Below are 17,691 nucleotides of genomic sequence, written 5' to 3' on the forward strand. Positions count from 1 at the left end.
TGCATCCCTGTTATTCCCACATTACTCTAGATGCCCATCCATCTACCTACATTACTGCAGATAAACGTTCTTGCAGTATCTGAGCTTCAGCCTTTTGCTTGCAACTGCAAGGGATTTCCAGGCCCCGGGGTGTACTGTGGCCGAATCATCACAAACTCAGCAGAACAGGAGCACTGCTAATAGACATTCCCTGAGTGGTGAGCGCTTTATCCTAGGGGGCTCCTGCTTTGAGTGCACAAACTGCACTCACTGTACAAGAGCCAGAAGCGTCTCTGCTGCATGGAGTCTGTTGCCCACTGTCCTAGTGGGTGGGCCTGCCGCCTGACACTTTATCTCCAGCATTTGGTGCTCTGCAGACAGTCTGCAAAATTAGAGCGGCAATACTTAAATTGATATTTAAAAAAAAATATTAGTTGTTGCAGAGGGTGTAGCAACTAATATATATTTTTATAAATATTAATGTATTGCTGCTATAACTTTGCTCCACCCTGCTTGGGCGCCCTAAGGCTGCCTTATGCAAGCGCTGGGCCTGAACAGAATAACACATAATCAAACAATCTTACCTGTATAAGTACTCTCCACCAAACTGCCTGATTCTTGGCCCCGGTGGCCTGTGACATCAAGGAGCATCAACAATCACGTGATCCGATGGGCACGTGACCAATCACCACGCCGTCTTCATAGCAACCTAGAATACAAATCGCATATAACACCACATAGTGCAAATGAATTAAATGTGTGACATTTAAGTGTCGGAATTACATAAAAACAATACATGACTGTACTACTTCTATAATATACTATGCAGATGATAAAGACTATTATCCTCAATAGTGCATAAGGCACGAAAACTGAAAATTGATCCTACCACAATCTCCCAGTAATAATTATAATTATGCTCAAGATTATTGTAGGGTTAATACTGATGCCAATAGAGGCTCAATGTTAAAATTCCCCTAACTAGTGCCCAACAGCATATTACTATACATTATATCTGGCAACCACATTGTTTGTCCAGGTGTGTGTTTAATCCCCTGGGCATCAAGGTTCCCAGGGTGTATGTCCATCTTGCTTCACACTTTAACAAGGTTTTTGCCCTGTCGCCACCTCTAGTGGGTGCTGGTATGTGATCAATAATTGTATATCTCAAATCGGCCATCTTGTGTCCTGCTTCAGAAAAATTAATTGCCACTGGTTGGTCCGATTTTTTTTCTTGTCCAGAGCAGACCTTATTGCTGTCCTATGTTTTGCCATACGTGTCCTGAGGGTATCCACCGTTTTCCCAACATAACATTTTCTGCATGGGCAATGTAGTAGGTAAACAATGTGGGTTGTGGTACACGTTATGCGGTATCTTAGATTTTTTATTTTTGTAGGGATGGCAAAAGAATTTTCCTGGGGTTAAGCCATTGCAGATGACACATCCTATACACCTATAACAGCCCCTTGACTGGTTCAACCACATATTGGTGATGTAGCAATCCAGGTTTTTGTGCCTTAAGCACTATTGAGGATAAAAGCCTCTATCATTTCTGACACTTAAATGTCAAACATTTAATGTATTTGCACTATGTGGTGTTATATGCCAATTTGTATTCCAGGTTGCTATGATGACGGTGTTCGGTTGCTGTGTTGATTGGTCATGTGTATGTGGGGTCACGTGATCGCCGATGCTCCATGATGTCACAGGCCGCCGGGACGCCAGCAGTAGCACCCAGGGCATTTTGATCATTTTGATTCTGCTGCATTACTATCAGCTGTCACGTGAGTGCTTGACCCTACAAACTAAAACTACTATATATATATATATATATATATATACATATACAGTATATATATATATATATATATATATATATATATAAAAGCACTTATAAAAAAAATCTCTCCAAATTTGATCTTTGTTTATTTTTGTCAGTTTCTGCATATTTCAAAACTGTTTTAGGGTGTATAGACTACATTGTCTCTAAAATAGTTCATGTGCTATTTAGTTTTCTATTCAATATTGCCATATTCACTTTCGTCTGTTGCTGTTATTGAGATTCACGCTGACAGACTCGCTAACATCATAATCTTATACTGTTTAGAGAAAGCCTAATATCTGTTTTTTTGCACCAGTGAATACTTCTACTATATTTATCTAAAATGACAGGAAAATTCCAGTGTCTTCACTGAAAAATTCTGAAATTAACCTTCAGTAGTGACAGTAAACAGACTTCATGAACTGTAAATGTCAAGATTTAAGGAGATAGGAAAGTCAAAAATAAATGTGTATGATTCAGATAAAGCATGTCATTTTAAGTAGCTTTTAAATTCACTTTTATTATCCAATATACTTTGTTCTCTTGTTATCCTTTATTGAAAAATAATATGTACATCTCCTAACTGGCGATTGGTGGCTACACAAATATACTTTATCATTGGTAACCAGATGTGTTCAGCTAGCTCCTAGAAGTGTGTTGTTGCTCTGGTGCTGACTCCCTTTTAAATCCATTTAAATCCATGATTTGCTTTTTGACTGTAGCCTATTTGAGTTAAATTTTAAAAGTAGATTTGAATGGAAGCTGTTTAGTCATTGAATATGTTGTATAAAGTGGTATGTGTAATATATATATATATATATATATATATATATATATATACTGCAAACAAAATCAGAATTTAACAACTTTCCAATTTACTTCTATTATCTAATTGTGTTTAATATTTTTTTCATCAGATGCTGTTAGTCCACAAATCATTCACGTGTGGGAAAATTCTCCTCCTGACCACTAGGTGGAGACAAAACACACCAGAGCTTTAAATCCCTCCTATTTCCCATGATCCTCTGTCATTTTCTTTCGCCTCCTTGATGAGGAGTGAGGTAAAAATTAAGTGCAACATCTAATCATCTTTTGTAAGGGGATCCTCTAACTGTGAGAACTTATAATATTGTGACCTCAGTGTAACAAACATGTTCTATATTAATAACACTTTCATTACAATGCGTTTGCAGTATTATAAGTATAACACATTCATAACAGTGAGAACTTATATCGGAATTAAAGTGAAAGTAAAGTTTTTCTAAGTGCAATGCATCTTATAACATATAATCTGACCAACATCCTAGTCGCTAACTTTGTTTTTTGAATAACACCATTGCTTTCAAGTAAATCTTATATTTATTCATACCCTATTTTCTCCGCTTCCTCCTCCCCCTCGCATTCTTCCTGCTTTGTCTCTCTAAATGATTTATGCGCTCCTCCTGAGTGCGGGTTCTCGATGTTTGGAACTATGCGCATGCGCAATTCTGCCATCTACACTCCGATACAGTATATCAATGTATAACTTTATAAGTATGTAAATATTTTTTAAGAGTGTGTATATATATATATATCAATTGCATTTTATTATATCTAAACTTACTTTGAAAAAGGGATTGCAGAAAGAAGAATGTTTTGGTCCGATGCCGATCGATTGTTCAAAGTGCGCATGCGGGAGTTGTGAACGCGCAGATCCAGAGTACTAGAGATTAATCTCTAACGCATGCGCAATACAGGAAGTGGGAGTCATCAATTCCTATGTAGACGCCAGTGGGGGACCCAATCCGTTAGATACGGATGAGAACGTCACTACTAACCGAAATTTTTTTTTTATGCGGGTGGAGGAAGGAGGTTATTAGACGGGATAATAAATAACTAAATTACTGCATTAAAAAAGGTATTTAAAAAAAAACAATGAATGAAACTATACTTTATTTTTGATGTTATTTGCATTGGTAGCGAACTGTCAGTTTAACTTTACTTACACTTTAAAACTAGAAAGTTGTGGCTACTGTCTTGAAATGCTAATATCATGAACAGAAAATCTTCCTAAAAGATTATAGAAACACTCTACAAGCAAAAAACTTGATTTCTTTCTAATGACACGGTGAGTCCATGGATCATCATAATAACTGTTGGGAATATCTCTTCTGACCAGCAGGAGGTGGCAAAGAGCACCACAGCAAAAACTGTTAAATACCACTCCCCTTACCCACAATCCCCAGTTATTCTATTTGCCTGTATTAGTTGCAAGGAGGTGTTTGTTATTCAATCAAGAGTTTGTTATTTTCAAAGCAGGACAAGATATTCTGATTTTTGCTGAGGGTTTAGCCGTAGTCCATATCAGTCTCTTCAGTAGTGCAGTGGTGGCTTTTAAGCATTTGGGAACTTGGGGGGTATAATCCCCTCTGTGCCTCTCAATCAGTTTATTGCTGCCCTTATCAGAAAGCCTGTTCAAGTTTGCACAGTCTTTTCTATTTTTCACAGGTCCATAGGAGGAAAGGATGCCTCTTAAACTTTGTGAACTGCCTGCTGCCAGGCAGATACTTTTATGGTAAGTGCTACGTTATTTCATATGTTTTATTATCTAATATGTACTTGTGGCACTTAAACAGTTAATACTGTTTAGAGAGAGGGCTGTCATGCAGGGCACTGGCGAGGTTTATTTTATGGCTCAATAGTGTTTGTTACTTTGTGAGCGAGTGACGGTTTGTCTGTTTATTTTTTAGTCATTTTTTCCCTGGAGGAGTTTATGTCTGGCCGGGAGGAATGTTATGCCATTGGGGGGGGCGGGGGTTGCTGAGGCAGTAGTTTTTTGCGCGCTTTCTCTTTTCCATTTTCCGGAAGTGCCAGAGAGATTTTAGTGCGGCTCTGGGCTGTGTGCGAGTGGCGGTTTTTCTGCAGAGAGGTTTACAGTCCGGATCGTTTTTGTTTCTCTCCGTTTGATCAGCATGTTTAGGTAGGCACTTCAGCAATCTGGCTGAGTTATAGAGGTTAAAAAAGGGATGTTAAAGATACTAACACTCTATTCTCTAAATGGCTAATCCCAAATGGTAAGTATATCTCCTAACTACAAACCGATAAGTACAAAAAATAAAGGGAGTGAGGGATAGCGCTAAACAGCATAGAGATGATTATAAATTATATATATGTGTGCGGCTCTCGTCTGAGTGTAAAGAAAAGTTACAATGTATTGTCTGTGCTAACAATACTCCTCTAATATCGCTAAAACATATGGTAAAGCATATGGTGCTAAAAATATTATGTGAAGCAAATAATATAAAATATATATATATATGTGTATATATCAAATAAAAATAAAAATAATTAGGTAGATAAAAAGGATTTTATACAATGATAATTAATACAATATAATTAATAGATGCCGGCATCAGGTACAACAAACAGTATTGTGCAAAATAACATATTCACGTTGCATATAAAAACAATAGATAAAACCATCAACTTAATTATATTAAGATAGGTTGAGGTGCATATTCAAAAATACGATAATTAAACTGATATATATTTGTGTCCGCATCCGTGCTTAATAGCACGAATATCAAATAGTTCAGTAATCTCCTCTGTAACAATGGTTGTAATGTTACCGTAAATCCGTATGAAATAACCTCAGCGGTCAGATATCTCTTACTGTGAATCACCGGACTCTGTGTGAACAGCTGAGAGGTAGCAATGATTCGTGACCGGAGTAGATGTCTTCCGATGTTTAAAGGTATTTGGAGGTAGATGCTGGGACCGAGGTGTTTACTGGCAGCCTGGGCAGTTGTTATGGCTGAACCTCCAGGTCCTACTACCTGTTCCGGTTTAGCAGGTCAGGTTCCAGATCACAGGTGTAAGCGCTGTAAGTCCAAATAAACAGCAAGTTCTGTGTTTGAATCTGTGTTTTGACGAAGTGAAATGATAGATCATGGGTTAGGAATTACGCATGTAGAGACCACTCTTAGTGAAATCTAAGTGGCTCAATGCACCTCACCTACTATCACAATATGTCAAAGTAACTCGGGTATGAATGAGCAGGTCTACGCGTTTCAGCCCCTTAAGGCCTTTATCAAGATGCTCATTTTGAATATGTATGGGTTTAAATACCGTATGGCTTGTCCTCATTGGTTAGAAAGTGACTCCCAGTGGGTGTGTTTCAGCAAGGAATTCATTTGTAAGCAATTACCATTAACATATAAAGTATTGTTATATATTCAAAATACATTCAAAATATAAAATGCTAGTTAGACATTGGGACATACCTAAGTATCTGAAAGTAGAGTGACTATAAAGTTGTCATACAATAATTAATTACTAGCGCAAAAAGATGAAGGTGTATAGGAGTACTAAGAGGTCCTGTATTAGGAAATGAGAATGTTGCGCTAAAAGTGTGTGTATTGATGTGAATTTTTGTATTACAGAATATTGGTAAGTCCATCTTAAAAATATCTATATTTAGACAAGAATAAAAATAAAAATAATTAGGAAAAATAATTAGGAAAAATAATTAGAAAAAATGAATGAAAACAAGAAAAAATAAGAAAAAATAAAGAAAATAGAAAATGAAAAAATGGGAAATGAATGAAAAAATTGTCCTTGTGAATAAATATATATGTTTCACATATTATGAAAGATATATATGTGTATATGTATTTAACAGATACACATGAAATATAATAAAAAATACAATTAATTTTCATAGTTTAATTTGATCAGAGGGACACAATCCTAGGTTTAAACTCGCCTACAGTAGTATATAAATATATTGGTGATATAGATGTTTAAAGATCATTTTTAGAAGTTATTTTAATGGCATATATTTTTATCAGCGTATATTTGTGCTTTTTAATTCTAATTGTCCTAAATGAGTGAATTTAAATCTAGTTCAGAATTAAGACCATGTGGGTGCAGAGTACTATAATGAAATATGAATTCTGCTTCTTTTTTCATTAAAAGTGCATTCATGTTTCCTCCTCTCTTGCCTAAGAAGAGTTTCTTTATTCCCCAAAATTTGAAGTGTTTTAGATAACCATGATGTATTTCTTTGAAATGGGAATATAAATTAGTATCTGTAGATTCATGTTCTATTTTCAGAATGTGCTCACGCATCCTATCTTTTAATATTCTGCTAGTTTGTCCAATGTAAAGAAGGTTGCATGAACACTGTATGCAATAAATAATATTTTTTTTTCTTTTGAGGTGTAGAGGTGCCTATATTTTTTTTAGTTTGCTTTATGTAAGTTGAAGTCTGTTGTCATTTTATAACGTTACTTTATCTCTTAAAGGGGTAGTAACGTCTTTTTTGGCTTCTTTTTAAAAGTTTAAATAAATTATTTGGGCTTTAATTTTTTTGTATTTAGATGGACCAAGAGGCCCTGTAAAATGTTACGTGCACTTTATGTTTGGGGGCTAATGTGGAACCACCTATCCCTTTTTCAGAACATTTCATTAGAGGGATAAACTTTTTGAGTCTGAGCCATCAATATCTAAGGAGGATGCTGTTCAGGGGCCTTCTGCTCAGGTGCAGTTTTGTCCTCAGGAATCCCTTACCTTGTCTGCCTCGCATGTTGTGTCCAGTGTTTCCTCTCATACGGAAGCATAAGAGGAAGTTTAAGAATTTAGAGGCCTCTGTTTCAGGAGTGGCTATCTCTAATGTCTCTTCTCAGAAGTCTGAGGAAGAGGATTCTTCTTTAGCATCTGAAGGTGAGATTTCAGATTCTGACAGTATAATTCCTTCTTCTGATGCTGAGGTTGTTTCATTCAGATTTAAACTTGAACACCTTTGTTTGTTACTTAAAGGGACACTCAATCAAAATTCAACTTTCATTATTCAGATACAGCAAGCCATTTTAAACAACTTTCCAATTTACTTCCATTAACAAAATGTGCACAATCTTTTTATATTTAAACGTTTTGAGTCACTAGCTCCTACTGAGCATGTGCAAGAATAAGTATGTATGCGTTTGTGAATGGCTGATGGCTGTCACATGGTACGTGTATGCATTTGTGATTGGCTGATGGCTGTCACATGGTACAGGGGAAGTGGAAAAAGACATAGGGCCCGATCCAATATATACGGCGCAAGTTTTGGCGCAAGCGTGGGAACCCGTGCCGCCCGTAATTTCACCTTGCACATCGGGGTATTACATATACTGCGCCGTTAGATGCTAAACTGGCGTAAGTAGAACAAACTGGCGATCTTCTCAAATGTGCGCAAATACACATTTTAGTCGTTGCAAGTAACTTACGCCAGTATTTTCTCCACGGAAAGTGTAAATAAGGAGTAGTTTTATACAAATTAGGCTAACACTCGTAAAAATGGACAGATTTAAAATAAAAATGCGACATTAATTACGCTATTCAAAATTCATATATAAACCCATGCGCAGCCGCCATTTTCTTCAGTGTGTTTGGATTGTTTGTTGAGCTACAACACACTACAGTGGAGTGGAGGATTAGTGAGAGTAGAGAGAGAGGCGCAAACAGAGGAGTTAGTTAGGTCGCATTGTTGTTTGATTAAGCTTGTACACTTACACATTTTTACATATTGCACACATATTTTGCATACATAAATATACAAAATGCACCACACTTTTTTTTATAACACCTCACACATTTTATTTGATTTTTACAGTGTGATGGGCTGAGTGTTTGGTTGTGATTGTGTGTGATTGAACTGAGAGTGAGTGTGAGTGTGTGTAGTGTGATTTAGTGTGAGGATGGCAGGGAGAGGTAAGGAGGAGGGGACGAGGGGAGAGGAGTGGCAGGGAGAGGAGTATTGGAGAGGACAGGAGAAGCAGTGGGTCCCCCGTCAGAGAGTAAGTGGAGTGGGGAGAGGGAGAGCTAGAATGGATGATGGGAGGGGAGATCCCCGAGAGCCCCAGAGAGCAGGCACATCTAGGAGAGGGACAGAGGGTGCACATGGGGACAGAAGGGGGGAGGAGGGAGAGGATAGGGAGGAACCCACACCAGGGACATCACAGGGAGGAAGCCAAGTGGCCATGGAGGATGAGAGGCTGATATGTCCAAACTTCTCATTTGAGGAAAATATTGCCCTTGTCCAGGTCATCATGGACAATTACACTGCCCACTTCGGGCAGGAGAAGGGTAAAGGCATTGCCAAAAAGAGAAAAACGGCATGGTTGGCCGTAGAGGATGCTGTCAACAGTGAGGCTCCGCAGAGGAGGACTGTTGAGGGCCTGAAAAAGCGGTGGAATGACTGCAAGAGGCGTGTCAAAGAAAAGATGGGGCAGGATGCTATGCACCAGAGGGGAACAGGTGGTGGTCCATCCCTGGATATTGAGTGTAAAACCTGGCAGGAGATGATATACAGGTCCCTGAGTTTCACAGCAGTCAGTGGACTTCCAGGGGCTCGTGACTCCGGGGCAGCAACCACAGCACATCATGTAATATATATCACACCACACCAGTAATATATATATTTGAGATATAACATCCTTTAATATCACACATTCATGTACACAATGAGGAGCATGGTATTTGGCCTACTAACAAAAACATCTACAATTATACTTGACATTATTGCTGCTTAACACAATGCAATTCATGATATGAGGTGGAATAGTGCAATACTAACATGTCTCAGAATAACACAGGACACATGTTATAGAGTTTGACATGAGAATCAGTATAGGCCCTAGCATGTATCAATGTATATTGTATGCCCACGTTGACATATATCTGACTGTACTAATCCCTCTCATCCTTTGACTCCTTCACAGAACCTCCTGTCACGAGGATACAAACATCCATGCCACCACCACCACCACCACCAGTCTTCAGGCAACCACAAGAACAGTATGCTCCCAGGCATGAGCATGGTTGGATGGCTTCAGTTGAGGACCTGGGAGTGATGCCACCACCATTGCCATATGAGCCCTGGCAAGATTTCTGGCCAGAGGAATACCCTCACTTTGGCTTTGAGGGTGAGCCAAGACAGCCACAATGGGTCCATGTATTTACCCCCCCCCCCACAACACAATCTCATGGCAGTGAGCCACCATCCTCATAAATTGGATGAGCTCCGCCATCCTCATCAATTGGATGAGCTCCACCATCTTCAGCTATTGGACGAGCTCCACCATCGGCAGATGGAAATATAACAGATTCTACAGCTGTACCTCAAGCACCATCAGATGCAGGTGACCCTGCCCGACATGAACCAGCAGTTGAAGCTGGCCCTGCCCCACATGAACCAGCAGTTGAAGCTGGCCCTGCCCCACAAGCACCTAGAAGCCCTGCAGCTCAAGAGCCTGTGGATGCATCTCCCCTGGGTGAGGAATACATTGCACTCCAGAGGAGGCTCATAACAAGCACTGAGAGCATACAAAGAGGTCAATAGAGGTTCTTAGGAACCATGAAAGGTTCATCAGGATCCAAGAGAGGAGACAACAACGTAGCATAGAGCTACAGAGGGACATGGCAGCATCGTTAAGTGCAAGTGTTCATAACCAGTCACAGATGATGCGAATTCTGTCTGATATGCAGATGCAAATGGACAATAGATGGAGAGAACAAAATCAACTCTTGGGTGTGTTGGTTGAGCACTTTACACACCAGCAGGACACTGCCTCCAGCCTATCATCTGTGGCCAGCACACCAGCAAAAACAGCAGAATCTTCTCAAACCAGTCACCTCAGCTCTCTCATCCAAGAAGCCAAAAAATAAATAAATATTATTATAGTTCACCATAAATCTTGTCCTCCGTTATTTACCATATAAGTGTCATCCACATCCATGGGAGGTGTGTTTTAGTACACTAATATTGTTAAAACATATAATATGACCTGTGTGGAAATGGCAATTTAAAAAGGTAATATTATCATGTGTATGACATATTCTTGTACTATAACTCACATCCACAATATTTGTTTATGATGGGTACATATAGTAATATTCACTTCTAAGATGTAAATCAATGTATCTCACATCCAATATAAATTGACACATGGGTATATATAGTAGTGATGTTACTGATAGGGTGGGCATTATCAGGTGTTTTAAGGCTGCAGGTGAGAGGTTGTGTTGTCTGTGATTGGTTTGACACAATTGCAAAGAGGCAGCCTTCAAGAAGGTCTTAGAAATTATCATATGAGCCATCCTAGGTTTAGCTTTCAACGAAGAACACCAAGACAACAAAGCAAGTGTTAGAATTAAATATGAAAGCAGTTTGAAATAGCATGCCCTATTTTAAACAAGAAGGTTTTCTTTGGACTTGACTGTCCCTTTATATATTTTGGCAACAATGCCAAGCTGTGTTAACATTAGAATAAATTACACTCCAGTGGGTTCTAAAGAGATGAAGGTAATACAATTATGATTTCCCATTGTTCTCTCCTCCAAGTATTGTTGATTGTTTTGAGAACAAATTTAAAGTAAATAAGTAAGTATATGTCCCCAATGTGATAAAGTGATGAGATCTGATTCTACCTACAAGCTCAATCCATTTGATTATGTTGTGGCTTTAAACAACAAAATCAGCTATTTCAAATACACAAATAAACCTTTAACCTTGAGATGCTGCTTAAATGTTTGTGTTTGTTAAGGCTTCCAGGGAGTTACGTTGCTTTTTTAGTCAGTGCAAGGGTTGCTGCGCCTGCAATATGTGGCGAGATGAGAATGGAGTAGATTTTCTGAATTCTGCGCGCGTAAGTCCTTACGCTGTATATTGGATACCAAATTGCACGGCTGTTCTATGTTAGTTTATGGGGATAAAAATTACGGCCAAAGGGTGAAATATACGCGCGTAACTTGTATGCTACGCCGTATATGTAATACCAAAATCACGTAAAATCCGGCGGCAGAGGATTTTGCGGGCGACGCTGCATATTGGATCGAGGCCATAACTTTTAAAATTGTCAGAAAAAAAATCTACTACTCATTTGAAGTTCAGACTAAGTGCTATTGCATTGTCTTGTTATCTTGCATTTGTTGATTATGCAAATCTACTGTGTTGACTGGTCCTTTAAGGAGGTTTTGGCTACTTTGGATGATTCTGATTCTACGGTCATAGTGACTCCTAAGAAATCTAGTAAGCTTAATAAGTATTTTGACATTCCTTCCGTGGTGGAGGTGTTTCCTGTTCCTGACCGTGCTTCAGAAATTATTGCACGGGAGTGGGAGAAGCCTGGGATTTCTTTTTCCCCTTCTCCAATTTTTAAGAAGATGTTTCCTATTGCTGACTCTATTAAATAGTCTTGGCAAACGGTTCCTAAGGTGTAGGGAGCTATTTCCACTTTGGTTTAAAGAACTACTATTCCTATTGAGGATAGCTGTTCCTTTAAGGATCCTATGGATAAGAAGCTGGAAACTTTACTTAAGAGGATGTATGTTCACCAGGGGTCGCAATGGCAGCCTGCGGTGTGTATTGCTACTGTCACCAGTTTGGCAGCCTATTGGTTTGATGCGTTGTCTGATTCTATCCGGTCAGATACCTCTCTTGAGGAGATTCAGGATAGGATTAAGGCTCTTAAGTTGGCCAATTCCTTTATTACTGATGCTTCTCTTCAAGTCATCAAGTTGGGTGCAAAGATTTCTGGCTTTGCTGTTCTGGCTCACAGAGCTTTATGGTTGAAGTCCTGGTCTGCGGATGTTTCCTCTAAATCTAAGTTTTTGTCTATTCCTTACAAGGGTAAGACCTTGTTTGGACCGGGTCTGGCTGAGATTATTTCTGATATCACGGGAGGTAGGGGGCATTTTCTCCCTCAGGATAAGAGAAATAAACAAAACCGTCAGAGTAATTCGTTCCATTCTTTCTTTAGTTCAGGAGGGTCAGTTCATGACCACAGTGGATTTAAAGGATGCATATATGCATATTCCTATACACAGGGATCATCACAAGTTTCTGAGATTTGAGTTTCTAGACAAACATTTTCAGTTTGTGGCTCTTCCATTCGGTCTTGCAACAGCTCCCAGAATTTTCTCAAAGGTCTTGGGAGCATTATTGGCGGTGCTTCGGTTGCAATGTTTGCAATATCTGGACGATATTCTGGTTAAGGCGCCATCTCTTCAACAAGCAAGTTCCCACACAGAGATATTTATGTCTTTTCTGTGCTCCCACGGTTGGATGGTGAATTTAGGAAAAAGTTCCTTGATTGTGGCTACAAAAGTGGTATTTTTGGGAACCCTCATAGATTCCCTAGAAATTAAGATTTTTCTTACAGAAGCCAGAAGATCAAAGATCTTCAGCTCTTGTCTTGCTCTTCAGACCTCTCCTCAGCCGTCAGTGGCTCAGTGTATGGAGGTTATTGGTCTGATGGTGTCAGTTATAGACATCATTCCGTTTGCTCGGTTCCATCTCAGGCCTCTGCAGTTATGCATGCTTAGACAATGGAACAGGGATTACGCGGATCTGTTTCAGTGAATTGTTTTGGATCAGGAGACAAGAGGATTCTCTTCTGTGGTGGTTGTCTCAGGATCTTCTCTCCCAGGGAACCTGCTTCCGCAGACCTACCTTTGTGATCATGACCATGGACACCAGTCTGCTGGGATTGGGAGCTGTCTGGGGTTCATTAAGGGCTCAGGGTCTTTGGACTCGGGAGGAGTCGGTTCTTTCCATAAATATCCTAGAGCTGAGAGCAATTTTTAATGCTCTTCTAGCCTGGCCTCAGTTAGCTTCAGCCCAGTTTATCAGGTTTCAGTCGAACAACATAACTTCAGTGGCTTACATCAATCATCAGGGAGGAGCTCGAAGCTCCTTGGCCATGACAGAGGTAGCCAAGATTATTCAGGGGCAGAGACCCACAACTGTTGTCTGTCTGTGATCCACATTCCAGGGGTGGACAATTGGGAAGTGGATTTTCTGAGCAGACAGACTTTTCATCCGGGGGAGTGGGATCTTCATCTGGAGGTGTTTTCCAGCTTGATCCTCAAGTGGGGGCAGCCAAAGCTGGATCTCATGGCATTTCATCTGAATGCCACACTTCCGAGGTACGGGTCAAGGGATCCTCAGGCTGTACTGATAGATGCTCTGGAAGTTCCTTGGAACTTTAGTCTAGCGTGTTTTTCCTCAATTCGCTCTCCTTCCACGGGTCATTGCTTGAATCAGGCAGGGAAGGGTGTCCGTGATTCTCATTGCTCTGGCTTGGCCTCGCAGGATCTGGTATGTGGATCTGGTGGAGATGTCATCTTTCCAACCTTGGAGTCTTCTGTTATGGAAGGACCTTCTACTTTAGGGGCCTTTCCTTCATCCAAATCTCGTTTTTCTGAAGCTGACTGCTTGTAGATTGAACGCTTAATATTATCTAAGCATGGTTTTTCTGAGTCAGTTATTAAAACTATAATTCAGGTTTGTAAGCCTGTGACTAGAAAGATTTACTTAAGATTTGGCGTAAATATTTGGTGTGAATCCAGAGGTTTTTCTTGGAATAGAGTTAAGATTCCTAGGATTTTTTCTTTTCTCCAGAGGGTTTGGAGAAGGGTTTATCTGCTAGTACCTTGAAGGGTCAAATCTCTGCTTTATCTATTTTGTTGCATAAACGTCTGGCAGATGTGCCGGATGTTCAGTCTTTTTGACAGACTTTGGTTAGAGTCAGGCCTAGGTTTAAATTTGCTACTCCTCCTTGGAGTCTTAATTTGGTTCTTAGAGTTTTTCAACATGCTCCTTTTGAGCCTCTGCATTCTTTGGATATTAAGATTTTATCCTGGAAAGTTTTGTTTTTGGTTGCTATTTCTTCGGCTCAAAAAGTTTCAGAGCTTTCAGTTTTGCAGTATGAATCTCCTCTCCTTATTTTTCATTCTGATAAGGTAATTCTACGTACTGCCTTAGGTTTCCTTCCCAAGGTGGTTTCAGACAAGAATATAAATCAGGAGATTGTTGTTCTGCCCTTGTGTCCTAATCCTTCTTCTTATAAGGAACGTTTGTTGCACAACCTGAATGTGGTGCGTGCTTTAAAGTTTTATTTGCAGGCGACTAAGGATTTTCACCAGTCTTCTTCTTTATTTATTGTTTTTTCTGGGAAGCGCAAGGGTCAGAAGGCTACGGCTACTTCTCTTTCTTTTTGGTTAAGGAGTATTATTCACTTGGCATATGAGACTGCTTGGCAGCAGCCTTCTGAGAGAAGCATGGCTCATTCCACTAGGGCTGTTTCTTCTTCTTGGGCTTTTAAAAATGGAACCTCTGTGGAACAGATTTGCAAGGCTCTACTTAGTCATCTTTACACACTTTTTCAAAATTTTACAAATTTGATACTTTTGCTTTGATGAAGGCTTTTTTTGGGAGAAAGGTTCTTCAAGCAGTGGTGCCTTCTGTTTAGGTTTACTGTCTTGTCCCTCCCTTATCATCCGTGTCCTCTGGGTTGGGTATTATTTCCCAACAGTAATTATGATGATCTGTGGACTCACTGTGTCATTAGAAAGAAAACAATTTATGCTTGCCTGATAAATGTATTAATTTGTTGACACGGTGAGTCCACGGCCCGCCCTTTATTTTTCAGACAATTTATTTTTCCATAAACCTCAGGCACCTCTGCACCTTATATTACTTCCTTTCTCCTTTCATTTTGGTTGAATGGCTGGGGATTGAGGGTAAGGGGAGTGGTATTTAACAGTTTTTGCTGTGGTGCTCTTTGCAGCCTCCTGCTCGTCAGGAGAGATATTCCCAACAGTAATTATGATGATCCGTGGTCTCACCATGTCAAGAAATATATAAATTTATTATGTAAGCATAAATTATGTTTTTTTAAAAACACGGCAATATTTACATGACATATTTTAGCATTATACAATAAAATACATATAAATAAAACGATGTATACATATGTGCAATATAATATATAAGTGTAAAGGGATTGTTTAAAAACATAGTAACATAGTAGATAAGGTTGAAAAAAGACAGAGAAGTTCATTGAGTTCAACCTATGCAAATCTTAAAATACTTACAATTAAAGCTCCAGTTGAACTTAAAAAAGTTGACTTATTTAGCACAAGCATTCATATCCCTGAATTCTGTTTGTAGCCAGAAATGTATCTAAACTATTTAAAATGTATCTAAGGTATTGGTATTTACTACCTCCTTAGGTAATGAGTTCCACGATTTGATAGCTCTTATAGTGAAAAAAATGTTTACGTTGCTGGAGATTAAATCTCCTGTCCTCCAGCCTTAAATTGGGACCTCTTGTCACAAACAATTTTCTTGGAATAAATAGAGCTTCTGCTATTTCTGTATATGAGAATTGAATATATTTATATAAAGTAATCATGTCATCTCTCAAACTTCTTTTTTTCTAGGGATAAGAGACACAGTTTGGCTAACCTCTCCTAATAGCTTAAATTCTCCATTCCCTTTATTAGTTTTGTGGCCCTTCTCTGAACTTTTTCTAAGTCTGCAATTTATTTTTTTGAGATTGGTACCCAGAACTGCACTCCATACTCATGATGAGGGCTTACCAGGGATTTATATAATGAGAGGATTATGCTTTCCTTCCTTGCATCAATGCCACTTTTAATACATGCTAGTATCTTATTAGCCTTAGAAGCCGCTGCCCGGCATTGTACACCCATCTTATACAATGTACTTCCGAATACCTTTCCTCCTCTGTTTGGCTAAGTCTAGTCCCATTTAAATAATAAATTGCCTGCTTATTTTTACTTCCAAAATGAAGAAGTTGGCATTGTTTGGTATTAAATCTCATTTTCCATTTACCTGCCCATTCGTCTAATTTTTGTAGATTCCAATTTCATCCTGCACTGACCTAATAATTTTACACAACATTGTATTATCTGCTAAAATATAGAGGTTGATATTTAATCCTTGCTCCAAGTCATTAATAAAAATATAAAAAAGAACAGGGCCCGGTACTGATCCCTGGGGGACTCCACTGATTATCTTTGTCCTATTTGAGTATGTTGTGTTTACTACTACTCGTTGCTCCCTGTCTTTTATCAAATTATTTATCGATGAGCTAACATTTTCAGCTATTTCCAGTCCCTTAATTTTGTGCATTAATTTCTAATGTGGCACTGTATCAAACACGTTTGCAAAATCCAAGTATATCACAAAAATTGTCACCCCCTTTATCTATATTTTTACTTGCTTCCTCATAGAATCTAATTAGATTAGTTTGACATTATCTATTTTTCATAAAACCATGCTAAATTGGAATGTTGAGTCTGTACTATTTTCTTTGAATATTTTAAATACCCTACGCTTTTTTCCTAATTTCTCTTAGCATATTTTTATTTAGCCACATTGGCTTGGATTTATTTCTTTTACTTTAATAACCATGTGGTATGCGTTGATATGTATATTTAATTAACAACGTTTTAAATGTTATCCATTTATCCTCTGTATTTTTATTAGAGAATACTTTTGCTTTCTTAAAATTAAAAATCTTAATTGAATCCTTATAACACTGCTTGTGTAAAGTGATTTCAAACGTGACAATGTTATCATCATTGCTACCCAAATGTTCTTTGACTATAATGTTTTATATCATATCAGTAATTCAGTATCGTTTAATAGCACTAATTCCAATATAGCTTTATTCCTAGTTGGCTCCTCTATTAATTGTGACAAGAAGTTATCCTTTAGAACATTTAAAAATCTATCTCCCATAGCTGTATTACTAGTTTCAATGGCCCAGTCGCTGTATAATTACAGCACTGGTATTAATAGCAGTCTTTCCTATTTGCATTAGTAGTTGATTTTCCTCTATGGCACTAATATTAAAGGGCTTGTAGCATGTTCCTAGTAATATTTTTTTAGGATTTTTTCCCTTACTCTTTATTTCAACCCACACAGGGTCTCTACATTATCACCTGTATCAACATAACTATCTTCCTTTATTGCAGGTTTAAGTCCAGGTTTGATATACATGCAAATTTCTCTGCCTCTTTTAGTACTCCTGTCCCTCCAAAATGAAGTATAAAA

The 17,691-nt window shown here is 38.6% G+C and overlaps 1 long non-coding RNA gene across 1 annotated transcript; it reads left to right on the top strand.

Annotated features, from left to right (window-relative positions):
* Nucleotides 1-1,675: 1,675 nt before the first annotated feature.
* On the top strand, nucleotides 1,676-10,517 carry LOC128635882 (uncharacterized). Its single transcript, XR_008398610.1, has 3 exons — nucleotides 1,676-1,764; nucleotides 2,720-2,863; nucleotides 9,545-10,517. It is a non-coding gene; the product is annotated as an uncharacterized LOC128635882 (long non-coding RNA).
* The last annotated feature ends 7,174 nt before the right edge of the window (nucleotides 10,518-17,691 follow it).

The sequence above is a fragment of the Bombina bombina genome, chromosome 7, assembly GCF_027579735.1.
Source record: "Bombina bombina isolate aBomBom1 chromosome 7, aBomBom1.pri, whole genome shotgun sequence".
NCBI lineage: Eukaryota > Metazoa > Chordata > Amphibia > Anura > Bombinatoridae > Bombina > Bombina bombina.